Source organism: Crocodylus siamensis, chromosome 6 (assembly GCF_052110815.1).
Source record: "Crocodylus siamensis isolate JL-2025a chromosome 6, ASM5211081v1, whole genome shotgun sequence".
Lineage (NCBI taxonomy): Eukaryota > Metazoa > Chordata > Crocodylia > Crocodylidae > Crocodylus > Crocodylus siamensis.
Window position 1 is genome coordinate 33,957,784 of NC_143400.1, and position 25,635 is coordinate 33,983,418.

At 52.9% G+C, this 25,635-nt stretch overlaps 1 long non-coding RNA gene across 2 annotated transcripts; it reads left to right on the plus strand.

Moving 5' to 3' along the window:
* Positions 1 to 15,837: 15,837 nt before the first annotated feature.
* Positions 15,838 to 24,729, plus strand: LOC149862276 (uncharacterized). Of its 2 annotated transcripts, XR_016443280.1 has the most exons (4): positions 15,838 to 16,517; positions 17,196 to 17,343; positions 18,320 to 18,395; positions 18,474 to 24,729. It is a non-coding gene; the product is annotated as an uncharacterized LOC149862276 (long non-coding RNA). The 2 variants fall into 2 exon arrangements; XR_016443279.1 differs by lacking the exon at positions 17,196 to 17,343.
* The last annotated feature ends 906 nt before the right edge of the window (positions 24,730 to 25,635 follow it).

The window sequence follows — 25,635 nt, forward strand, 5'->3', positions numbered from 1 at the left end:
GTAGACGACCTTCAAACGGGACGCCGGCTAGTGCAACGCAGAAAAGTGCCCCTGCACACATCTGGCGGGCTGTGCAATTCAGGTCAGCAGTGCTGCGTCAGGACTCAGGCCTGGCATCCAATGGAGCCGTGGGGGCGAGAGGTCAGAGATGGAAAATTCAGAGCGCTTTTTTTTCCAGATCAGAAGCTGAGCTACGACTCAATGAAGAGCTTGAGCACAGCGCCCCTGGGCAGGGAGCGGGGAGGCTGCAGAGGTGGAGTGAGCTAGGCACAGGGAACGGGACTGGCCCTCGGGGCTCCTGCGTGACTGATGTTTGCAGGGCGTGCATGGGCTACTGCTGGTGAAATGTGTTGGCCCAACAGCGTCTGGGAGCAGTCTGGGTTTTCCAGATGGGGACGGGGAAGGGCTTGGCACAGCTGCACGTTCAAGCTGGTCTCTTCTCCGTCGAGACCCTGCCTAGGCTGCCACAGCACCACATCCCTGTGCTTTCCTGGGGCACTATGGGGTGGCTTCAGCACTACCCTAGGGGGTAGATCGGGGTGGGCCAGATGCGGCCCGCCAGGCCATTCTATCCAGCCCCCCCCTAAAATTTAGAAAATTAATATTTATCTGCCCTGTGGCCCTCGATAGCTCGCCACAACTCAGTAAGCAGCCGTCCGCCCGAAATAATTGCCCACCCCTGGGATAGATGGTCCCCCACCTGCTCACAGCTGAGCGACCAGACAGGGATGCAAAGCATGTTCTGGGCAGGCAGCATCCCCCGTGTCCAGAAATCACCGGCTAAAGTGGAGAACCTCCCCAGCTCTGGGCACAGGGGAGCCTGCCTGGGTAACCTGATTCCTCTGTATTTCTGCAAGGGGTCCTTGCATTTGCAGCAATTGCTGGCCCTGTGGCAGGTGGGTGCTGCCAGCTAACCAGCATTTATTGGGAAAGCCAATCACACCGCTGGTCCTGCGGCTCCTCCAGGATCTGCTCCAAGCTTGGAGGTCTCCTTCCTGCTCTTTTGACAGTCTGTGTTTTCTCGTTGCCTCACTGGCCCATTTCAAAGCATCTGCTTTTTGCTATTTCTGTGCATAAATTAAATTGATGGGCTCTACTCTCCCCCCTCCTCTTCTAAATTAGGTAGAGCTTTTAATCAAGTGATTTACCGCCTGCTTCCCATCCCAGATTAAACGGCTGGCTCTGTCAGCCGGGAAAGGGGGGCTCAAGGCGCTAGGGGTGCATAAATCACCATTCTCCACTGGAGCTGCTTGGCAGGTGATTTAGAGAGATGTAGCTCATGTTTACATCATCAGAACCTGCTGCTATCACAATCTTCTGATCATTTACCAGAGGTTACTAAGCGGGCAATTAAATATGATAATAGGGGACTGACTTCAGCAGCTCTGCTCGCCGTGGCTAAAAGCCCACCATCGTGGGAGAAAGGCACCTTATTTACAAGCACCTGCTGGCTCTCTTTGCTCCCTGGCCCATCAATCTGAAGGGGCCTGATTATTTTTCAAGGCTGGAAAATGGTGTTTTCAATATTAACTCAGCTTTAACAAACACAAATGGAAAAGCGGGGGGGGGGAAGTGTCAAGTCTTCCCTCTACCCAGCGGGCCCTGGATACACGAGGCCTGGTCGCTCAAGAAGCAGCTCCACGGGGCTGTAGATCTGCAGGCTGAAAGTGCCCACTGGGTTCATGCCAGTTTTTCCCCTGCTGCATGGAGCTAAGAGGGCTGGTGCATGCTTTGTACCCCTTGAGATGAGCTTACCCCCATCCCCGTGCAGGGCCACCAGAGCACATGTCTATTTGCTGTGTTGCAAGTGTTGCACTGCCCACCAGGACCCCCTCACAGCCGGCCGGACACAAGGGTTAGTCAGAGCCCGGCGTGATGCTCAGTGAGTCACCCTCTCTGGTGCAGCCGCGTGGGCTCAGCTGGTTGTGCTAAGAGATCGTTGCATCACAGGTCAGCCTTCCTGGTGGACACGCGGTCCTCTGAACCTGTAACAGCTGCAACAACAATGCAGAAGCCCCCGCGTGCCCCAGCCAGCCGCAGTGCCTCCTTCTCCACCACAGCTCCAGTTCTGAGGGATGGGCTCTGCTGAACGTCTCCAGAGGAGCGACTGGGCTGCGTGCAAGGTTCGGGCTAGGGTGGAAAAGCTCAGCTGCACCCCACCCAAGCCACCTCTCCAGCCCCCAGGGCAAGGTCATCCCTGTAGTCTCTCTTCCGGGACTTTGCTACCTACTCCATGTGTCCCTGATCCCCAGGCACAGCAGCACACAAGCTGGCAGCGGTATTTCTGTGCTCTTCCTTGCTCCAAGTCTCAGGACTGTCTGGCCCCATGGGCGTCAGCTCCACTGGCATTAGGTCACCGTGCTGTTACTTTGGCACCAAGATGTTCAGCCCACATCTCCCCATCTGTGTCGTGCCAGTTGCTGCCCCCTGTCCCTCTCCCCTCAGCCCTGCTCACTGGAAACGAGGTTTGCTGGGATGTCTTCATCATTGCAGTGGGGTTCAGAAGATCAGTCAGACACAAAAATGACCTGAAAAATGACTGCAGCAAAAACATCACTGCAAATTCAAACAGGTGCCTGGGTGAAGCCGCCCGAGCAGGTGGCTGGAAGTGGAGGTGGGGGGAGAGAGGGTTACTTGCCCAGGAATACGTGAACAGCGCTACTAGCATCCCCAGTTCCTTTCCCCACTGAGGTTCCTCTCTCCCCTTTTTTAAGCCCCTCTCTATGCTGCCCCCAGGCAACTACTCAGTCCCAAACCGGGGACTTGGCTCCAAGCAGCACATTATCTATTCAGTTGTGGATGCTGCTAGGAAACCTTGCTTGTGATTTAGCCTGGCTGCTCAGGTCCACAAGTTAATTCAACTGGCGAGACGGGAGCAATGGCCCTGTGATTCAGCCTTGGGGCCTTTCTGTTTCCCTGCACACTGTGATGCAGCAAAAGGCTGGAAACTTCTGTGTGATGCCATCGATGCTGGGAAACCTCATCCCAGCCGGCTGGCTGCGGAGGCCTATTTGTATCCAAGGGTACCGGGGCTCGACCCAGCCAGCCTCCACCTCTAAAACCTACATTAGTGTTGAGCTAATGGAGGTTTACAGTAATCTAAACAAATATCAAGCTAATTCCTGGCAGCTACACTGGTGGCAAAGCAGGGAGGGAGACGGGGGAGCTCTTGATGAATGAGCATGTCATTCCTTGGAAATGATCTGGTAACACTGATTGTCCAATGGCTTGAACCTGAGCTCCAGCTGCAGGCCAGGGCTGCATGTGCGGGCAGCAAATGAAGACTGCTCTTCTCTTCTGCAACCAACAGAGGGCAATGCAGGTGCTCATAAGGATGTCCAGAGAGCCCCCCCCCAAACACTTTTCTTTTTTTTAAGAAATTTTTCCTGTTCCAACCCAAATCAAGTCCAAATCCATGAGTCAATCCCAAACCATAAGTGGCCCTACAACCAGCAAACACCCTCCACCCCCACCGGGGGCTTCAGATATTTCCAATGTCTTATGGCAGGTATCCTACGTGCAAGCCCAAGCCCAGAGGCTTGGGGTTCAGATGCCCCCAAGTTTCGCCCGCCCTCAGCCATATGGCCGCATGAGCGAGCTAGGGAGGAGCCTGCCATTTCCATAAAGCGGGCTTTAAGCCCCAACACTTCGGCAGGTACTAAAACCACGCCAGAAGAATAGCATTCCCCAGGACTGCTAAGGAAAACTGCCTCCCTGGCCCCAGGCGCATGGTGTTTCCACATGCAGAGATCACTTCGTGCACATGTGTAGAACGGACCGAGCCAGCTCTGCTCAGGCAGCCAAACCCCTGTCACCGGCGGTGGGCACGCATGCTCGTCTGGCCTATTTCTCATCCTTCCTTCAGCTTGTGACACGTTGTCCAGCCCTGGGGAAAGGTTAAGCCATGCTCCTGAGTGCCACGTGCAGTTGCTGGGTGTCTTCTTCCAGGGTGATCTTTTTCTTGTGCCGTTCAAATACAGTGGCCCTCTCAGAAACAACCTCCCTGGCTGCTCTAAGTGACGGAGCCTTTTGCTCACCTTTCTAATACCTCCTCCTCCTCCTGAGCCTGCTGATCTTGCCGGCGTTTGTAATCACATGTGGCGATGTACAGCATGGGGACCTTGGTGCAGCTAAGAAGCGACTGGCATGAACAAGGGGCTGGGAAGGGTCCGACTAGAACCAGGCGGTGGATGTGGATGTGGATGTGGGTGTGGGTGTGGGTGCGGGCGGGTGGCACGTAGCAGCAAATTGGGGCCCTGGCTCCTAAGCGGGGCTATAACCCAGTACTGGAGCATCACTATCAAATAGCAGCGAACATCACCCACGTCGAGATAAACATCTGCATCGTGGCAAATGGCCCAAGGATTCTTTTGTGGTAAAAAGGGAATTGCTACCACGTGGCTAGCCAGGGAGCTAGGCCCGCAGCCAGGGAGCCCTGGAGCTCACTGCCCTCCCCGCAGCCACGAGCTGGTGCAGGGTGCTCCGAGCGCAGTGCTCAGATGAGGCCTCCTGGTGCAGAGCCTGGCGCAGCACCTTGGGCAATGCCCGGGGGAAGGTGGCAGGGTGCATGGGGCTCCAGATCCAGAGCCTGACCCAGGCAGCCTGCCAACCATAAGTCACTTCCGCAGAGGGGCTTGTTCTGCCACTGGAGAGCCGGGGCGGCTCAGCTGGGTCACGCCGGAAGTTCTGCTTCAGGCCAGTGGGAACAGTCAGCCAGGAACAACCTCCTGCAAGCACGGTCCGTGCGCCAAGTCCGCGCGGAGGAGACACGTGGGAGGTCGTTCTCAGCCATCGGCCCTCAGCTCTGCAACTCCCTCCCTCCCAAGGCCCACCAGCGGCTGAGCCTGGACAGTTTTCAAGACCTTCCTATTTGGGCAGGCGGATAGCAAACAAAGTTCGCCTGAAATATTGATGGGGGGGGTGTTGTTTTACACTGAGACACATGTTGCCTTTTAAGTTGTTTTGTTCTCTTGTTCATTCTTCTGTTTTCTTACTGTAAACTTCCTGTTGGGAAGGGCAGCATATAAACCCCATAGATAAGGTAAGTAAAGGACGGCTCTGAACCTGCAGGTACTGGGAGCGTGCTGCCTGACCGAGGCTGGGGGGCACTGGTGATAAGCCTCCCCGAAGACGATGACCACTAACTCATTCATGGGTAGAAGTTGGATTCCTACACAGAGAAATTAAAACCCGTAGCAATGCTTGGACCTTTCGTTGCAACTCAAGTGGCAAATTATTGTGATGGAAGAAAAGGCATGTGTGCACATGTGTGTGTTTGTACACATGCAGCGGTGCCCAGGTACGGCTGGATGTGCAAATGCCTGTATAAGTAAGCCCGTGTCTTTGTGAAAGCACGGTGAAAAACAAAGCGCCTTCTTGGAAAAGTCCTGCAGGGCATGTGACAGCGGAGCCTGTGGGAGAGGCCCCTCTCCTGATCGAGTCCTGGCACATGCGAGCAGCCTGGTGCTCTCCTTCATTTTCCATCAAGTGCAGGGAACAATTCAACCGAACAATTGAGCCCTGTTTAAACAGGGCCCTGGCCAGGCAGGCACTGTGATTGCTTTTCACGAGGCTCTCCTGCTGCACATCACTCAGGCTGACAGCTCTAGTGCTGGACTCCAACCGATGCAAAGCATTGGCTCCAAACAAAACATGGACTATGAAATAAATATGACAGCTGCTGGAGGTTATTCCAGCTCCTGGCAGAGTCCGGGCACTTTCCAAAAGGAGCAGGCTGCTTGCCTCACCCCGACTGCCTGTGCTCAAGCTGCCCTGCCCTGAATGCTGGAATAGGGCTTGCAGAAAGGAAAGAAATGCCTCACCCAAAGGTGGCGGGAGTTTGGCCAAGGCCACGGGCAAGGGCAATATGGCCAGAGTTCTCTGACCCTGACTGGTCTCCTGCATAGAAGCAGGGAGTTAGTCTGCAGCACCAAGCCATGCCACTATTAGTCTCTCTCCTCCGGTTGCACCCTTTTCTAGGGCCGTGTTTTCATGGGACCCCAAACGCAGCCCTAGCAATCTTGTTTTAATGGCTCCTTCCTCCCCTTCAGGGAACCATCCTCCAGCAAGACTGCCAAAACTGTCGCCTGACTCACAGCACAGCATGGGTGACTCGCAGCCCCAGGCTCCCTGGCACAGGCGGGGAAGAGAATAGACGACCCTAGGGATCTGAACTAGCCCGGGGAAACTCTCAGAGCTCTTATCAGAAGCCAGTAAAGAAAACACTGTCATGGACCCAGAGGAACAGACTTCCACCTGCAGCTTCCTCTGTGCAAAAATTAAGTTTATTTTCTACCTACAGGGACTTTTGACCCTCTTTCATTTTCCCAGAGCCTGAGGAAGGGCGTGTGTGTGTCTGAAAGCTTGCAAAAAAGGGGATTTTTTTGGGTGATTTTTTAGTTGGTCTAATAAAAGGGATCATCTTTGAACCGAGAGTTCTGCATTTCTTTTTGGCTCAGACCAACACAGCTACCAAATACATCCCTATCAGAAGCCAGAGCACGTCTGGAGCTGTAGGGTGCATGCAAGTGCTTGGCTGAACACCTACAAGCCCTGGGCCATCATTTCTTTTCTCCCAGAAATATGGACCGCTTAGTAAAGCATGCATATCTGCCCACAGACTGCCCTGGGACACTTCATTAACAATAGATTAAAAGTACGTGAATTATTTACCAGCATCCAAATAATATTGACATTTCTAATAATCTCTGTACTCCCCATGAAGCTGGCAGGGCATTTTAATCAGGTGCAGATAATCCATGTGGCCTTGCTCTGAAGCGCTGATGCCAATTTGCATCAGCTGAGGGTCCAGCCCTGTTCTTGTCCTGTGGAGCTCTGCCATCGTCTGCCTGGAGGTTATCGTTTCCTACGGCCAGCAGCCAATATGGCATTCCCATGCGCTGCTTGGCAAATGAGCCGGGGTGCCAGGGCAGGTGAAGGCAACAGCAAGGAAGCAATACCTGAATAACTGTAAGTTATTGTGGGCAAGGAGTATTTGGGAACTACTGCAGACCAGGCGTACCAAAGCAGGGCAGGTAAGAGCCATACTTGCACTGGGAAACTGGGAAACCAGTTGACAGCAATTGCTGCACAGTTATAATGGGAACCTCTCCATAGACCTCAGTGTGGCCTGGAAATTTGGAGATCCCTGTCCCAGCTTTGCTATAGACCTTGGGCAAGTCTCTGCCTGCAAGCAATCCTGCCCTTTGACTTCCTCCTCCAAGTTTTTGCAGGCAAGCCTGGGTATACGTGGGCAGGGCCTCATGCCAGGGCCCTGACGACTGCCATCAGCGAGGCAAACACCAGTGCTGCCACCACGGCAAGATTCAAGGCAGGACTCCTTCGCGTGAGCACATTGGCAAAGGCAGCAGGGACATGCTGCGTGCTGCGACTCAGGGGTCTTGCTCTGTCCCAAGGCCCGGAGAAGCTGCCAACCCTCAGCAGCACTGCCAACATCCCTGTGCAGGCTGGTGACACGCAGGGGCTCTGTGTTTTTTCTTGATGGCAGCCTGCTGGGGTCAGGCAGCTTGGGAAGGACTTATCAATTTGTTCCAGCACAAAGTGTGCGAGGGTAGCATGTGGCAGATACTGAAGTACTTTCCCCAGGTCCCCGTGACAGGCATAGATTGTGGCTTGGTCACCTTGTTCACTTTGGAGAAAATCACCCCTTTGCACCACAGCACATGCATGCAGCACACAAGCCTCGTCCTCCGCAATCTTCTGCCTCTCACGGCAGTGACAGGCCGATTTCCCCATGTCCCCGGGACGTGGGCAGGGCCCCGCGGGCGCCGGTCTGTGCTCGTAACCCACTGCAGCCAGGCCAGGGATGGGCAGCAGGCCAGCCTGGCGGGTCCCAGGGTCAGTCCCATGGCCGTGCACAGGTCAGGGGGGGGATTTGCCCCAGGGTGATAAGGATCAGAGGCTACCTCCGTGCCACAGGGCACAAGCTCTGCCTGGGTCTCCCGGTGCGTGTGACTGAGCGGGAGGTGGGACTGCGGAGGACCCGCTCCCCCGGCGGTGGGGAAGGGCAGGCGTGGTTTGGGCAGGAAATGCTGAGGGGCAGGGGGTCGCAGTTTGGGCAAGAAACGGGTGGTGTGAGCGGCACAGAGGCATTTGGGTGGGAACAGTGATGCACCCTCCCTCAGTCCTGTCAGCACCAGGGGATGAGCAGCCATGGGGAGGCCACGGGGGTGTCCAGTCTTTCCCCCACTCCCTGTGTGTGCCTGGACCCCCACTGCCCCGTGACCATTGCTAAATCTGCCCATGCGTGAGGACAGGGCCAGGAGGTGGCCGTGGCACCAGTGGACAGAGGTGCCCGCGAGGTGTCCGTGCAGGTGCTTGGTCGGTGCAGGATGGCGGCGGTGACGCCACGTGTAGGTCGTGCCTTGCAGGGTGTGGAGCAGGTCATCATTTCCGTGTCCGAGGTCGGGGGTTTGTGCAGGGCCAGGGGCTGCAGGAGCGGCTTGTGCAAGACATCGGTGGTTTTGTGCATGCGAATTAGTGGTTGGTGATGAGAGGGCCTGTTTGAGGCTGCCTGCATGGTGCAAGGGGAGCATGAAAGTCAACCTCTTGGTGGGGTTTGAAATGTGTGAGGTTTTAATTTGAAGCTCCCAGGGTAGCTGTTGTAGGGCAGGAGGGTGGAGACTCACAGGTCCCGCCTGCCTCCTTCCATTTTCAGTACCCAGAGACAAAGATGAAAAAAGTGAAGCCATGAAAGAGAAAAAGTGAAAGGTTTTCAGCTCCCTGAGGCTTTGAAAAGAAGCAGCTGTGCCTGGGGTCCTGGCCCACCAGGGCCACCATCACCCAGACACCAGTGTCCAAACCTCCAGGTCTCTGCCTCCTGCCCCTCTGCAGACACAAGACGGACACGGCAGTGGTTTTATGTAAGGACCAAAATGAAGGCAGATTTGGTCTGCAGCCCCGTCCTCAACTTTTGTGACTTGCCCCTTGCCCCTGTCTGCTTTTCAGGGGCTGGAAGAAGTGCGGGACTGGAGATGGAGAAGGTGTGAGGAGAGAGGAAAGGCCAGCAGCGAAGCAGAGGTGAAGGCAAAGGGCTCTGGGCACAGGCACCTCCCAGATTTTAGGGCTCAGTCAGGCATTTTCCTGCCCCCCAAGCAGGCCTGGCTGGGCCATTTGCCACGTGCGCAGCGGGATGCGCTGTAAGCAGGCTCAGGTGGGAGCTGCCGATGCTGTTCCCCTTGTTTGCTGTCCCCTGGAAAGGGGACGGTGCTGGTGCCAGCCCCTCGCAGCAGCAGCATCACCGCCTCAGGGCAAAGGAGCAGGGGCCTGGGCCCACGTTGCAGGCAGGCGGCAATGCTCGGGGGTCCAACAGGCCCCGTGTCCTGCCCAGGTTTCGTCCCCTCGCTCGTGAGAGGCGCTGAGCCTGGTGCAGCCCTTGCGCAGCTCGGCCCCCTGGTAAGTGGCCTGGGCCCAGCGCCAGAGCTGGTTGTCAGCAGAGCGGCCGCTGTAGCCAGGCTGCCACCGCCGCCTCCTGTCGCCGGTGGGAGGACGCACTCTTTGCATCATTCGCGCGCTGCCCTGCAGGGATCCAGCCCTCGGCTGTAGGTGATCAGGTTGCCCCTGGGCCTGGGGGGTGTAAGAAGATCTCCTTCCCAGCTTCTTCAGCTGAATGAGTCCAGCCGCAAAGCAGTTTTGATTCCTCCCAGCAAAACTTCTTACCCGTGAAAGACAGAAAACCAAAGCACAGGATCCAAAACAAACTGTAAACCTGTCATCTTCCTTCAGACCAGGGGAGGGGGGTGAGCCACCCAGCTCACTGCGCCTATCCACCTTCCCGGTTCCTAGTGCCATCCTGGGGGGCACTATGGCTGGCTGACCCCTTCCTGGAGCACGCCCACCTGCCTGGCCGTAATGCTGCCACCGTTTAAGAGTTTCCATCTGGTAGTGGCTCTGTGCTTCTTGAGGTACACGTGAAGGGTACCTGACCCGCTGCACGAACTCGGGGTGTTTCCCCTGGTTTGAAGCACATATAGTGGTTTCCCTTAGTCAGCTGTACCAAGGGGACCCCAAAGCATAATCTCAACCCTCTCCCAGTACGTCTCCCACGCTAGGTACAGAGGACTTTACTGGTTACAAGGAGTAGGGCTGGAGTAGGGTACAGGGTAGAGCAATGTCAGAGAAATACCTTAGAGCAAACAGTGTGGCTGGGCAGCCTTTGATCACACATCTGAGTTACTGAAAACTAGATCTCTAGTTAGGTTTCAAGCAGCTTACTCGCACAAGTATCATTCAAGAGCTGGAAGAGCTTTCCTCTGGAGGCAGGCGTTGGTCGTGCGCTCATGTGTTTCAAGAGAGAGAGCTGCAGATGTTCAGCTGCTCTCTGTGTCTTCGTCGTGGCTGCTCTCCCCCACCTCCTGGGCAGTAGCTTATATAGACCTTTTGACATCACCTCTGGGGGCCCAGTGAAGGCCAGCAGTTGTTGGCTGCTAGCCAACCAATTTGAGAAGCTTCATTAGTACCCGGTGGAGTGAAAGGGGGTACTGGCCCTGCCCCCCATCCCCAGGCCCTGAGGTCTCTGCTTAGAACAATAGAGAGAAAGATCCACCTCCTTCTCACCTAGTCTAGGTCACCTAGGCCAAGCTGATTGCTTCCCAACTGGAGTGATAGACAGGTAAGAAGACAATAACAGAGGAAAAAAAGACTAGCAAGTGAGACAGGGAAGAGACTGGGGATGGTTCACACATACGCAAGTGCACACACGCGCACACACACGCACACCCGTTGCACTTAAAAACCGAATTTCTAACCTAGTGCTTTATGAATTGACACAGCACTCAGTTGATGAATAGCAGAAAGACTTGCTTTAATAACCACTAACAGGTTACAAAACTAAATGACAGAAATAACTTTTTCTCCCCAGTATAAAATAAGCTATTAGTCCTTAGTCTTATCTTAACTGCACTGAGCTCTTTACCCAATGCAGGCGGGAAGCAGTTCTCTTACAGCCTCAAACCGCGGGTCCTTCACTTGTTGGCTGGGTGGGAGGGTGGCTTCTGGTCTGGACTGTGCACCCTCTATTGACAAATCTGCTTCGTTTTTATACTGTTTCTTCAAACCATTTTCCTTCATGGTTGGCCAGTTAAAGTCCGACCAAATCAGGGAGGAAAAGGTTGATCATCATATCATAACTGTTAATTGCCTGGCTCCTGGTTTTGATTATTGAGGTGTAAAGACTGTTTCTTCAGTCTCTGCAATTATAGGCAAATCACAGATGATGGGCCTTGAGTGTCAGAGGGGATACTTAGAGGTGTCACCAAACTTGTTTTGGGGTATTATCATTTGGGTACATATGCAGTAGCTCATCACTTTAGACATACACTCAGACATTTTTAACTCCTTGGAGTGACAGTGGATGCCTGTTTGGAGAAATGTGAGGATGTCACAAGCAGAACATCCTCCCTACATTCAGTGCTCCTTCAGGTTCCTTTTGAGATGGATATTTAGTCTTTTGTTTCTTTGGCTGCTAGGTCAATTGAAATGCATATGCAGTTTCCTTGCCTTCACTGGCTCAGCCTTTCTTTAAAGGGCTTTCTTAGGTACACATGTGTAATGATGAGTGCATCAGGACTTTGCCAACAATTTTAACCACTTTTATTATTTTATGGCATGGTTACCACAAGCACTCCACTGTCTCAACACCTAATGGGTTGCAAGCTATTAGCGGAGTTTGCTTTTCTTCTGCCAGTCGTGTGACCACATCCCGGTCTTACCCCAGCCACTGTCCTGCATTTTTATGCAAGAGACGCTTTCCAAGCCGTCACAGTTTTCATATGCAGCAGTCCCCACCTTGATGCTCAGAAAGCATTTATGTTGCATCACCAAAACATTTTTGTGCATAAGTTAGTTATTAACACTCTGTTGCAAAAGTGATACATTTAATTTTAGCATCACTGAGGCTATATTATGATATAGCTATGGTTTAGCTTTGATAGGCTGTACCATTTTCCAAGACACAAAAGATATAAAATTACAACTATTCAAAAAAAATACAAAACCATTGATTAATAATAATAATAATAGATGCCCTTTTAACATATACCCAAACAGTTTCCTAAGAAACAGTTAAATATTTAAGACTGTTACATGCAAGTAAAGGTAACAGAGGAAATTTGCCACTTGAAGCAAGCACTTGGATTTTGGCTTGTTGCCTTTACTTATGAGACCCAGCTGAAAGCATATACTAATGTTACTGAACACCATGGTCCAGCTTTACAGAAAGGAGGCAAGTTACCTTCAGCTGCTTTTGAAGTTGAATCAAACTTAAAAAGTTATAAGAAAGTAAGAGAGGTAAACCGGGGGGGAAGAAGATAACAACATTAGATAACAAGGTTACTTTGAACAGTTACAGTGACATAGTATTTTTTCACTTATTAGAATAATGTATTAATTAAAAATATGACTTTGACATTTATTACATAATCTGCGTGCCTTCTAGATGCACTATGTACCACCAAGGTGGTTCTTTTTTCTTTTTTTATATGCTGGCCAGTTTATGAGAAATAAGTTTCTAAATACAACAAGCAGACTGACCTTTCAATCTGCCATGAGTACTTAGATATTATACCATTGCTGAGCTAAATTAGCTTTGTTTTTACCATTTTTTCTTTAGACACAGAGGTTTCAGGTTTGGGGAAACAACTCGGCAGGTTCTTGCTTACAATGGGTTAATACAGTTTCTTACACCCGTCTTGCAATGTTGATGCTATAAATAGCATTGAAGTACAAATGAGATTTTTCTTTACAGCCTAAAAAAGCACCATTTTATCATACGGTTTACAGAAAAAAGAAAAAAACCCAAAATACACATTACCTTTTGCTAAATACTATTTTGCTAAACAAGTGGACTTTACAACTTGAACCTTTTATCCCTTTGTTTTAGATACTCGAACAACTTGCCAGTCCAAGTTGGATGGAAGAGTTCTGGTCTGGGATCCAGAGACACATGGCAGTTTTAGAGGGGTTAGTACCAATGATTTGGATCATATTTTTATGGTCTTCATATGCATTTAAACCGTCAACAATTTAAAATCAGTCAAACAAACAAACAAAAAAGCACACAACAAGACAACACAAAACAGACAGGACAATTTTTGCTGTAAATTTTGGCCATGGCTTAGGTGATGAAGATGCTGTTCATGGTAATGTGGCCTTGTCGTCTATCAGTCACCTTTGCTACTGGATTGATTACACTGTGGTTTCTGCAACAGAAAACGCACACACAAACCTGCCAAGGAAGACTCCTTGCAGCAAAATATTATTCATATATACAAATTTACAATGCTGAACATGTGCAGTGGCAATGCACACATCATTGCAATGCTTGGGGTGGTTTTCTTTAAATATACACATTAAATTACAAGGATCATCTACATTTATTTTATTGTTTTCAACGGTCCATTGCACCATTTTGGCAATTGGAATTAGGGCCTTCACAATTTTCTTCCAGATGTGAAATTGAGGGATGCCAATACTCTTGTTACAATTTCACCGCATTGCCGTATTAAAGATGAGTTTTTTTCTTTAGAGGGCCAATTTTTCCCTCGGCATTTTTACTTAGAAAGCTTTTTCCATGTTCTGATTGCTGGACATTGTGAACTTTTTCGGATATTTGGCTCAAACAATACTGTTGCTTCCCTGAATATACATTCAAAATTATACCACCACTTTTATACCAAGGAAATAGAAAACAAAAGGCTGGATAGGCATCTGGCTGGGGTCATCTGACCCCAGCGCTCTTTCCTGCCCAGGGCGGGGGGTTGGACTTGATGATCTGTTGAGGTCCCTGCCAACCCGAGCATCTATGAAAATAAAATAAAACAAAAATTGCATTAGCTAAATTTCATACTGGAAGTTATTTCAGCCCTCCTGCTATAGCTGCTACATTTCCAGGGCACTTTGCTTTAACAGGGGTAAAAACAGTTGCTACTGAATTTAAAGCTCTGAAGTTTATTGCCAGTTTTTAGGTTCTCCCCTTTGCCTTCACAACAAAACAAATCCTAACTCAGGGGGTCAGACATGATAAGTATCTATATTATCACTTCCTGATGTAACAAATGATTGACTATGAGTTATACTCTTATTTCTACTTTTAGTGAATATTTACACTGTCTCTGTGGATGGGGAGGGTTTGGTCCCTCAGTTAAGACACAGGCCTGTATCTTGTCACATTTTAACTCTTGAATAAATGCCTTTATTCAATTGTCTTGGTTAACTGTACCGATGACTCAATCACAGCACTCACAGCTATTCTACCTGCTCTAACCCCCAAACCCTGTTCATCTCTTTCTCTTTTTTTCTGTCCACTTTTGTATTCAAACTTTTCACTGCCTTTCTTTCTAAACACTTTCTGCATCTCCCTCTCTATATAACAACTGCCTTGCAGCCTGTTGGTCCACTTCCCTCTGTCTTTTTTTCCTTTTCCTCTCCCTGTCACAGCTCCTTGCTTTCTGAATCCCTCTGTGTAAGGAAACAAACCTTGAATGAGTGAACCATGCATCTTGGCTAGCAAATTTTACCTTTAACTCCCGCACAAAGGGCTGTAACAATACAGTTGGGGGGCAGTTTCAATCATAATACTTTGTGACCTGCCCAGACCCTGCACTTTTTAAGACCTTGATCTCCCTACTCTCCCAGAAATGGGTACAAAGAGGGAAGTCAGAGAGCCAGGTTGCTACCCTAGTTCCCAACTCCTAAAGGTTGCTTTAACCCTTAGGCATTATTACAGGTTTTTCTGTAATACGTCCTGACAGATGGCTTTTTAGTAGCCATCTGTGCTAGTTGTTCCTGCTTACTAGTAAGAAGGAAGCAACCAGGCGGCCCAGGGCTGAGCGGGGGCAGCAGGCGCAGACAGGTGGGGCCGCACACGCCACCTCCAGCAGTGCAAGGACGCGGCGGAGGCGCGCGGGGCCACAGGTCGTCCTCCAGTTAAATGGCCCAACGTCACCATTTGTTAATTCACACGTGGGGCGCCACACCACTCACCCTCCGGAGAGGGGGCAGGTAAGATTTCATCTACAAGTTTGCTAAATGCGCACTCAATCCCATCATTCAAACCAGGAGTGAAGACATTGAACAGTGCCAGACCCAGGACAGCCCCTTGGGGAACCCCGCTTGACACCTCCTCCCAACTAGACATTGAACCATTGACGACCATTCCTTGAGTCTGAGGATCCAACCAGTTGTTTACCCACTTTATAGTACTTTCACATAGTCTGTGTTTCCTTATTTTATTAAATTGTCATGAGAGACCATGTCAAAAGTCTTGCTATAAAATCAAGGTATCCACTGCTCTCCCCCATCCAGAGTGTGTCACCATATCACAGAAGGAAACTAAGTTTCTGGTCAGTGTTAGGCTATTTAGACTGGTGCAAAACTTTAGGCTCTTCCATATCCATTATTTTGCCCAGATGGTCTGTAATGGGTGGAAAATAAGTGGCCTTTCTTCTTTTGTACAGCTGCAAGCTTTTTGTAACACGTGAAACCACTATGGCTCATTTTCCCAGGGGCTAAAATGTCAGCAGTCCAGCAAGGGAAGGAAAATTGCTTAAATATCTACCTTCCTGAAAAGGAGTTGAAGCAGGGGAGTCCTGCACTTCCTGCGTGTCTCTGGCAGAGGGCAGTGCTGTTCCAAAAATCTTTGTTTTCACTTGTTTTAGGACAATGCCACTTCAGGGGAGGTGGTGCTCTTGCCTCTTGTTCACATATGCGGAAGCCTATGCTGTATCTGAATGCAATAGGGGCCGCGGCCGAGGTCTTGGGCCTCCCGCTCTGAATATGCCACGTGAAACCGGGCCCACCGAAGGTCATACCACGAGCGGTTGCATGTTATCGCTGTAGTTGGACAGGCCATATGGCTTAAGACTAGCCCCAAGGTCTCAGTACCTTAAGTAAGCCCATCAGTCCAGTCCCTTCACTCAGGGGAAGACACTGAGAAGAGGAGCGTGGCGAACCCATGGATTGTAGTTTTGCAGACAGGGTTCAGGCGAAGGGTTGGGAGCACCCGGTCGTCACAGCCTGGATAGGGGAGCGGTCAGCAAGAGCCACTTTAGACCCAGGCTGTTCGCAGTCGCTCCTAAGAGCTGACTTGGCTTCAATGAGAGGTGTCCGTTGGGCTTCGCTGATCACAATGACATGTATCCTGGGAGGGGAAATGCATTTTGAAGGCTGTTACGTGCCCCTCCGGGTAATGGACTCTCAGGAGGAGCTCAAGGTGGGGTTAGCCCCATCCTTCTGCAAAATGATTATCGGAAGACAGTGGGAGCCAATATATAATGGCCTAGAGAGACTGCCGAAGACGGGTAGAAGAAAGTACGTAGGGGCAAAGGATGGCTTGGAGAAGCATCGCCGTAGCTCCAACTGAGACTGATCCGGGCGTAGACCCAGAGCGGGTGGCCAGTCCCACCCCGTGCCAGCAAGCACAATGTGATGATCCTGAACTTCAGTGCCAGATGGAGGAAGACCCTGGAGAGGGCCTGTCGAAAAGAGACACCTAATATGAGGTAAGGAAAAATCTTTTCTACTGTATCCAGAGGAATAGGGGGACAGGAAAAGAGGTGCTCCAGCTGATGATACCAGGAATATTTCAGGGGTGGTTTGGCAGTTGGCTCATGCCTCCCCACTGGAGGGCCACACGGGGAGGAGTAAGACCCAAGTGAGAATTGCCCAAAATTACATCTACACAAGGCTGTAGAGCAGTGGGGATCCTCGTGCCCCGAGTGCCAGAAGACCCAGGATTGTAGACCCCAAGAGCCCCTTTGCAATCCATGCCCATAACAGAGACCCCTTTTTCTCGGGTGGCCCTGGATATTGCGGATCCGTTACCAAAAACTAGCACAGGATATCAGTACCTATTGATTGCTTATTGATTATGCGACTCACTTCCCTGATGTTATACCGCTTGGATCAATCACAGCCCCAAGGGTCGCAGAGGAACTGCTGAAGTGGGCCACCAGGGTCGGTATTGCTCCTGAGATTTTGACTGACCAAGGGACAAATTTTATGTCTAGAGTCACGAGGGTGATGGAAATACTCACCTTAAGACTTGCGTTTACATCTGCAAACCAATGGGTTAGCTGAGCAGCTGAATGGCACTTTAAAGACAGTGATGCAATGGTGTACATTGAATGACCCCCGCAAGTGGGATCTGGTGTTGACGCCACTGTTATTTGCATTACAAGATTCCCCGCAAGAGTCGACGCAGTTCTCCCCAGTTCAACTAGTCGATGGCCATAACCCTAAAGGCCTCATGCATGTTCTTCGGGAAGAACGGGAGAAGCCGGTAGAGCCGAGCATTGGGGCAGAAGGATGTAGCCAACTTGTGCGACAGTGAGTGTGCCCCAGCTGGGCTGGGTCGTGGGGCAATCAGAGCCCGGCGGCTGCTTCGGGTGCGCGGCACTTAGAGCCAAGTGACAGCGCATGGCCCCAGATCTTTGCATGGGGCAAGGGCAGGCCGGATCCTGCGCCTGCCTGGGCTCCACCTGTGCAGGGCCAGGGCTGGGGCACGGGGCTGAGCAGTTGCAGGGCACAGACAGGCAGGGCCACGCGTACTGCCTCCAGCTTGAGGCGCAGCGGCACGAGGAAGCGGCGAGCCGTGGGGGGGCGCAGTCAGACATGAGCACGAGAGGCCTGTGTGCCGCATTTTTCCCATCCCTGCTGCACAGGCAATGAAATGTTCACCGATCTAACACCTGCTTGTGCTAGAACGGGTTTTCCTTCTCCTCTGCAGGCTGCCCGCTCCACTCCCGGCCCTTGGTCCAGACACCCCAGTTCAGAACCTGTTTCCCCCTCCATGCTGGGAAAGGGAGAGCTTATAGCCAGCCTTCAGCAACTCATCTCCATTTCATAGATGTAGATATAGATGTAGATGTCGGGTCGGAAGGGACTTGAGCAAGTCCGACCCCCCGACTTGCTGGACAGCTGCTGTGCTCTTCCTTAGGCTGTTTGGGTCACCAGCCCACCTTTCTGGCCCCTTCCCTTGCACTAAGGTGGTGGCTGGCTCCAGGTCAGGCTTCCCAAGACTTGTGCTGCCCAGACCATGCCCTGCATTTGCACTACCACCTCCTTATAATGTATATACACCTTGGGATATCCCTCAGAGCAACAGCTGAGGAGTGAGAGGCAGGTCCATGGAGGAAAGGGGTCACAGAGCAACTCCACAGTGTCCTGGGGTAATGCTGCACCACAGCAGTGTGTCATGGGGTCTGGTTTAGCTCTACTGATGGAAGGCAGAGCTCCTGTAGAGATTTCAGTGCAGACTTGCACTGGGTGGGCATTCATGCTGACCTCCTTGCATCCCCTGCAGAGCCGTCAGGAAATGGGAGGACCCCTTTGGAGACCTGCAGCTGCCCAGCCCAGACCAGACCAAGCTCTGCTCCCAGGTATGATGTCCTAGCCTCTCCCTCCACCTTAGGCTGCAGTCCCGGTACGTTTGTGGCGAGCGAGTTATTTCTTTGCAGGCCAAGAGCTGGAGCGAATGCATCCATGCGAACATGGAGCTGACAGGTGCAGAGGCAGACTGACATGGCCTTCATCTCGCTCCAGCGTGCAGGCTTGGGGCCCATCCCCACCAGCGCTCCAGATCTGGCTGCTCATCGCTGCATCCTAGGAGTGCCGTAGTGGAAAGGAAAGACAGCCGGGCTTGAATGCACAGGCTCTCCCAACTTTCCTCCCAGCGGCGCACTGGCGCGCTCTGCCCAGGATCTTTGCGGGAGGTTGCTATTCTGGCTCCACCATCTGAAATGTCCAGCTGATGCCTTTGGGCTTTGCTCCCAGCTAGTTCCTATTACCCGTGCCTCCCTGACTCTTCAGGTGCCCAGAGGAGGTCACTCGGCAGCTGACATGGACGGCTGCCAACAGGATGGAGAGGGATGGGATCCTGGCCGCTCGGCTCTACACGCACAAGGGTGGTGTGGAGCTGAGAAACGAGAGGCGAGTGAGTGCCCCGCGAGCAGCTCCTCTGTGCAGGGGTAGCTGTCGGGGTGAGGGTGGCTGTGGGATCGGCCCTGCCTAGGGAGTCCCCGGATGCCTCTGCAATGTGGCGGTCTGAGCTGAGCCATTGGTCTTGTAGTAGCTGGGCCTCGTGGGTCATCTCGTCCAGCCCCTGTACAGTGGCAAAGTTCCTCGCTCCCAAATCATCCCAGAGAGGGGCAGTTCAGCCCAGTCTCCAAAGCCCTCAGCAGAGTAATTCCCCCCTTTTTCCAGGAGTTTCCATCAATTATGTGCAAGAATCCCGTACCACGGCCTTGTGCATCCCCACTCCCGAATACCTGGAGGACCGAGGGGAATAGCTGATCACGGGGTCCTGTGCTCCCACTCTCCTCCCTGCTTACGTCCCACGACTGCATGGCTTCCCCATAGTGGGAGGACTTAGAGCACTGTTCCCTAACCTCCGTGTTGCATTTCTGTGGTGGCATCGAATTCATGACAACATTTTGGGCAAGAAGAGCCCATTCTCTGAAGAGAGCGGTTATTGAGTACAGCAATGTATGATCTTAATCATAAGACAAAACATCAGAAAAATCTGCCTGTTAAGACGCAACAAAATAAGCAGCAGAAAACTTTGTCTAAGTTAAAATACAGCAGAAACGGTCCCGAGGACAGTGTCTCCCTGCAGCCAGGTGTTCACACGTTTGCTGGGGTCTGCAGTTCTTTTTGGCAAGTGGGTGGAGGTGCCACTGTCCTGATTTTTGCCTGTTTTTATGAGGGATCGGCACCCCTTGCCCGTCTTGACATGTTTTTCATGTCTTTTGCCTATCTGGATTTTTTTTGGTCTGGTTTTCCTCCCTCCTAGGATGTTTGTTCATTGGTCCTATACTGCCCCCCGTTTTCACAGCTTTTATCATGTCTATGGGTGGCACAGAGTTCCTGCTGCCCACTTTGAAATTAAAGCTGCTGTAGCCCCCTGCTTTCCTAAATCACAACAGAGGGTTTGCTGCCAACTAAAGCAGCCATCTTCTCCATCAGCTACAGAATCAGTGAAAGGGACCCAAACTGTTGCGACTTGTGTCACGCATTTGCCAACAAGCAGCCTACCTATGCTGAACCTCTGTGCTTGGCTGGTTGGTGGTGGTGCTGAGCTGGGCACGCTCAGAGCTGCACTTTAAGTCTGATAGCTTCGCTCCTCCACACCTGGAAATGCTCCATGTGCCCCAGAAGTGGGCCAGGCAGGGGACCTTCTGCTTCTTGCAGCTACCGGGAGAGATCTCTTTGAGGACTGAGTGCCTTGGAGCGACTCCTTGAGCTCAGGTTTTGAGGCTGAGTTTGAAACGGCAGATAAGGACAGCCCTTCTGGTTCGGCGCGGAGACATTGCTGCATAGGGCAGGAGCTGAGTCGAGTGCTAGGGAGATTATGCAAGTGTCTTGTGGAGGGTAGAAATGTATGAAGTGCAAAGTCTGGTGCCTACAGACTAACACAAGTGATTGTTGCTAGTAAGGCAGGGACTTGGGGTTGGGGTGTGCTGGTCAACCAGGGGATAACGATGAATGCCCAAACTGGACACAGTGCTCCAGGTGAGACCTCGCCAGTGCTGAATCGAGTGGAAGAACTGCTTCCCAGGATTTGTTAGCGACACTCCTGTTAATGCAACCTAGGAGGCGGTCGGGCCTTTTCTGCAACAAGAGCAAACGGCTGGCTCATACAGGAAACCCTCGCTATTCTCAGATTTGGCACTCGCGGGTTCGAATGTCCATGGTGCAGCATGATGACACTGTTGCAGCGCCAGTGGCGTCTGCAGGAGCTCTGCGCAACCATGCCCCCCAGCCACATGCGCCATTCGTGGACCAGACGGCGTGCATGAACGCAGTACAGTATTCACGGATTTCCCCATTCACGGGGATCTCTAGAAGGTATCCCCCGCGAATGGCGAGGGTCTCCTGTATTCAGCTTCTGGTCTGCTGTAACACACCTGGGGGGCAGAGCGTGGCCTGTCCCCACTGTGCCCCTGTGCCGCCGGGATGTGCCCACATGCCACGCATGCAGGCGTCGAGGTGTCCCCACACGGTGCCGCATCCCCTCAGCGCAGGTGCGGGAGCACTGTGGCCAGTCCCTCTGTCCTGGGGCAGCTGTTGGGGTGGGGACCTGGCACCATCTCATTTCTCTTCTGTATGGCGTTTGGGAGTGACGTGCACACACTCACACGCAGCACTGGGACGCTCACCCAGGCGTGCAACAGACACCAGGCAGGAGAGCGACTGCCCAGGAGAGGAGAGCAGCACACAGCGCCTGTGCAGGGCATGGGGACAGGGGGTGAACAGCAATGGGGAGTCCACGGTGGCGTCCAGCCTTTCCCCCACTCCCTGTGTGTGCCTGGACCCCCACTGCCCCGTGACCAGTGCTAAACCTGCCCGTGTGCAAGGACAGGGCCAGGAGGTGGCCGCAGCGCCTGTGGACGAAGGTGCCCGTGAGGTGTCCGTGCAGGTGCTTGGTCAGTGCAGGATGGCGGCGGTGACGCCACGTGTAGGTCGTGCCGCGCAGGGTGGAGCAGGTCACTGTTTCCGTGTCCGAGGTCGGGGTTTGTGCAGGGCCAGGGGTGAGGGGCTGCAGGAGCGGCTTGTGCAAGACATCAGTGGTTTTGTGCATGTGAATAAGTGGCTGTAGGTGAGAGGGCCCGTTTGAGGCTGCCTGCATGGTGCAAGGGGCGGGGAGGACACGCTCTTTGCATCATTCGCATGCTGCGCTGCAGGGATCCAGCCCACGGCTGTAGGTGATCAGGCTGCCGCTGGTCCTGGGGTGTGTAAGAGGATCTCCTTCCCAGCTTCTTCAGCTGAATGAGTCCAGCCCTGGCTTCAGGCCACAAAGCAGTTTTGATTCCTCCCAGCAAAACTTCTTACCCATGAAAGACAGAAAACCAAAGCACGGGATCCAAAACAAACCGTAAACCTGTCGTCTTCCTTCAGACCAGGGGAGGGGGCGCTTTTTGGCTCTGGGCTTCTCCTGAGCACTAGAGTGGTCCCCTCCTCTCCCTCGGACACTCGGCCCCCAGACCTCCTGGCCACGTGTGCATCTTCCCCTGAAATCTTTGCTGCTGAGTCCGGCAGGCCCCATGTCCTTCCGCCTGGCAGACTAGCAGCTGCCCACCATCTGCAGCTGGGTGTGCACCTCTGGGGACTGAGCACCTCCATGCCGGGTGACCACTGGCTCCTTGTACAGCTGGAGCCCTGTGACCTTCCTGTGACCGGGGCCGTCTCTGACCGCCTCCCAGGACATGGGCTCAGGCTTTGCCTTTATTCCTCACCTGGCTTCACACCTGTCCTCCATGCCTGGGCCCCTGGACTGCCCTGCGCTGAGGGTGCCAGGCCTCCTCTGTGCAGGGAACTAGGCTGTCCTGAGGGGTGCACTGCCCTGTATGGTCTCTCTTGCTGTGTTGCTGGCCCTGTCCATGCCCTTCCTGGCTCACATGAAGGACGGCCCTGTAAGTGGGTCCAGATCCTTTCCCCGCTGCCCCTTCTGGGGTCTGGCTACTCAGTGGGACCCAGTTGGGTCTGGATCTTCTTGCCCCCTTGGAGCAGAGGACAACTTGGGAACATGTAGCTCCAGCGTCTGGCGGCACCGAGCTCTCTCCTCTGGCCTGGGGACGTGGCTCGTCTCCGGTGCGAGTGTGCGGGCGTGAGTGGAGCGCCTGGGCGCGAGAGCATTTCTTATTTTCTTTTCATTCTTCAAACCACTGCAGCGTGTTATCGTTTTCCTTCCCAGTGCTGGAGAAAGGGTTTGCTGTGCCTTGAGCAGCATCTTCTGTCTACTCCTGCCCAAGGGGCCAAGCAAGGGCAAAGTGCCTGCCACGGGGAGCATTAGGCCCCTATGTTGGGGCTCGGGCCTTTTGCTGACTTTTATACAATCTCCCACGGCCCTTTAGCTGGATCCCCTTCCTAACTGGCTCCAGCCCGCTTTCTTGAGGGATGATGCTCCCATTCCTGCACCCGATGAGGGCAGGACCTCCTGGCAAGCAGGACCCAAGCCTCGTGCCCTTCTCTCCCGTGGCATGGTGGCTCCTCTGGGTGGCTATTCGGAGACAGTGGTCACTTGTTATGGGACAGGTTGCGGGCTTCTAGCAGTAGCCCTGTGAAGTGTGACCTGCCTGTAATGTGTGTGTTCAGGTCCCCACTTGTGTTGAACCAGTGCAGTGTTACGTGTGCACTTCAAGCCTTTTGTGCCTTGGGTCTGGGTCTGGGTCTGGGTCTGTCCTCCAGCCATCCCACAGTGCATTGCTCCTCACTTCCCACACACCCGGCTGCAACAGGCCACTCTGGCTTGCCACCAGAACTCCGCTGTGCCCCTTTTTTCCCCTTTAGTTGGCAGCTTGTAATTCCTCAGCTCCCTTGAACTGCTTGGTCACTAACAGATCTTTCTGACCGCCACTCGAGTCCTCACGCCCTACCCCATCGCAGCCCTTCGTCATGGCTCCTGTGAACTCAAAAGCATGGGTCCCTTGCCCAAAAGCATGGGTCTCTTCTGCCTCTCTTGGATGCCCCAAGTCACAAGAGCATAATGCTGCCTTTCGTTCCTTGTAGGCTCCTGAATTCATTTTTAGAAGTAAAGAGAAAGCAGGATGGTGCAGGTGCCCCCAGCCACATATCACCCACCCCTGCGACTCCAAAGAGCGGGTGCAAGCACTGCCCCCTGGTAGCCCACTGCAAGGCAAGCTGGGCTCAGTGCTCCCTCCTGCCCCCGTATCAGACCTGCAGCACTTCGCAGGACTGCAGAGCGGCTCAGGTCATCCTATGGCTGGAGCTTGCCTGCAGATCGGTTGCGTTCTGCAGGAGTTGAGCCCGTTTTCTGGCTGTGTTCCTCATGGGGCCCCGGGCCTGTTTTCATGTAGTTGCTTTCACCCTCGCCAAATCCCCTTGTATTTGCAGCAGTCTGTTGCAGGAAAATTCAAAAAAGCCTGAGCTAAGTCAGGGTGAGAACGCCTGTACCTTCTTGTGATGCTGGTTTCAGCCAGATTCAGGCATTTTATTATATATAAAGCCACACTTTTGCAGAAGAGAGCGTCAGAGAACATAACCACTGAGTGCAGCAGCATTAAAGTACCTATCGTTTCCTTGCGTCTGAAGTGTTGCCATGGTGCTGGGAGCAAAACTTCCTTGGTGAATAATGAATTTACATTGCGCTTTTTGTTTCTTTCCTGTCTAATGAATAATTCAGGTCTGTGGCCCCAGCTGCACATTGTTCCAATGAAGTCAGAAGGGGGATGGGTGAGGGTAGCATTTTTACCTTGTTATCCTCGGCCTAGGGTTTATTTTAAAAAAAGGAGCAATATGGAAATAAATATTTTCCTGCTGCTGCGAAGTCGGTACTGGGGACTAATGCTCGTCTGCCTAGAGGATATAGGATGTGCAAAACTCAAGTGCATTTCCAGAGCTGACCTATCAAGCTCAATCACCCCTCCCCACCCATCTCCCATGGGTCTTTATCAGGGGTGGGCAAAATGCAGCCCGGGGGCCAGATGCGGCCTGCCAGGCCATTTAATCAGGCCTGCGGGGCCCCTAAAAAATTTAGAAAATTAATATTTAGTGCCCTGGATGCCTGTCATGTGGCCCTTGATGGCTTGCCAAAACTCAGCAAGCGGCCCTCCACCTGAAATAATTGCCTGCCCCTGCTCTATACGGCACTTGGTCAACAAGCTGGAAGAGTCAAGACCCAGTTACAAAGCACTTTCTCGCCCTGCCCAAAGGCCATGGAGGTCTTTCCATGGAAGCCGCTGGGCGCTGAGTGAGTCTGACCCTCTGCTTAAGATAAAGCTTGTCTTAACTTTGCTGTTCTCATGACCTGAAATCTCTTTTCCCAGCAAGCACATGGCTCTCAGCTGCCCAACCCACCAGGCTCTCGCAGTGGTCATCCAGGGGCCCAGAGACCAATGTTTTCAAGGCTTTAACATTTTGGGGACTGCAGGAGTCCATGCCCCACTGCCTCAAGCATGGTTTGAGCAGGTGCCCAGTCTGTGGCCCAGTCTCTCTCCCAAATGACGTGGGAGTAGTTGGCAAAGCCCTGACTGGCTTCAAGGCAACCTGCTTGGGAGGACGGTGAAGTCCGGTGCGAAAATAACTAACCAAGTCCCTGTTCTCGATCACTCCTCCCCTACCAAGGGTGGGCAGAGGACCGACTGACAGCGAGACAGCCGCAGGGAGGTCGGCAGGGCTGCCGGGACCGCGTTGTTATTCGGTGGCGCTCGCCCCGCACCGAGGGGTCTCAGCACGGCTGCGGGGTCGTGCGTGCAGCAGTGATGCTGGTTGACAGGGGCTGCACACATACACGCACGAGGGCGAGGAGCGAGGCTGGGATGCCAGGCCCATCAGCTGCAGTGACAAGGAGCTGCCCCGGGCACACAGCCGACTGTCAGTCAGGATTTCACAGGCCCTGCCAAGCAGGGAACCTGACACTGTGACGGCCGGAGAGGAACTTCACAGCATGCACGTCTCTGGCCTTTGGAAGGAAGTGCCAGCAAAACTCATGGCAGCAGCCAACCTCCCACCAGCGAACCTGTCATACTCATGGCTCGTTGCTGTTGGAGGGGAACTAATGTCTCAGACGGTAGGGGAGGCTGCTTGGGGTTGAGAAGCAGCCCTCCCGTTGCTTGGGACGCTGGCCAAGCAGCGCAGACACCTTGGCAAGCAGCAAGGAGC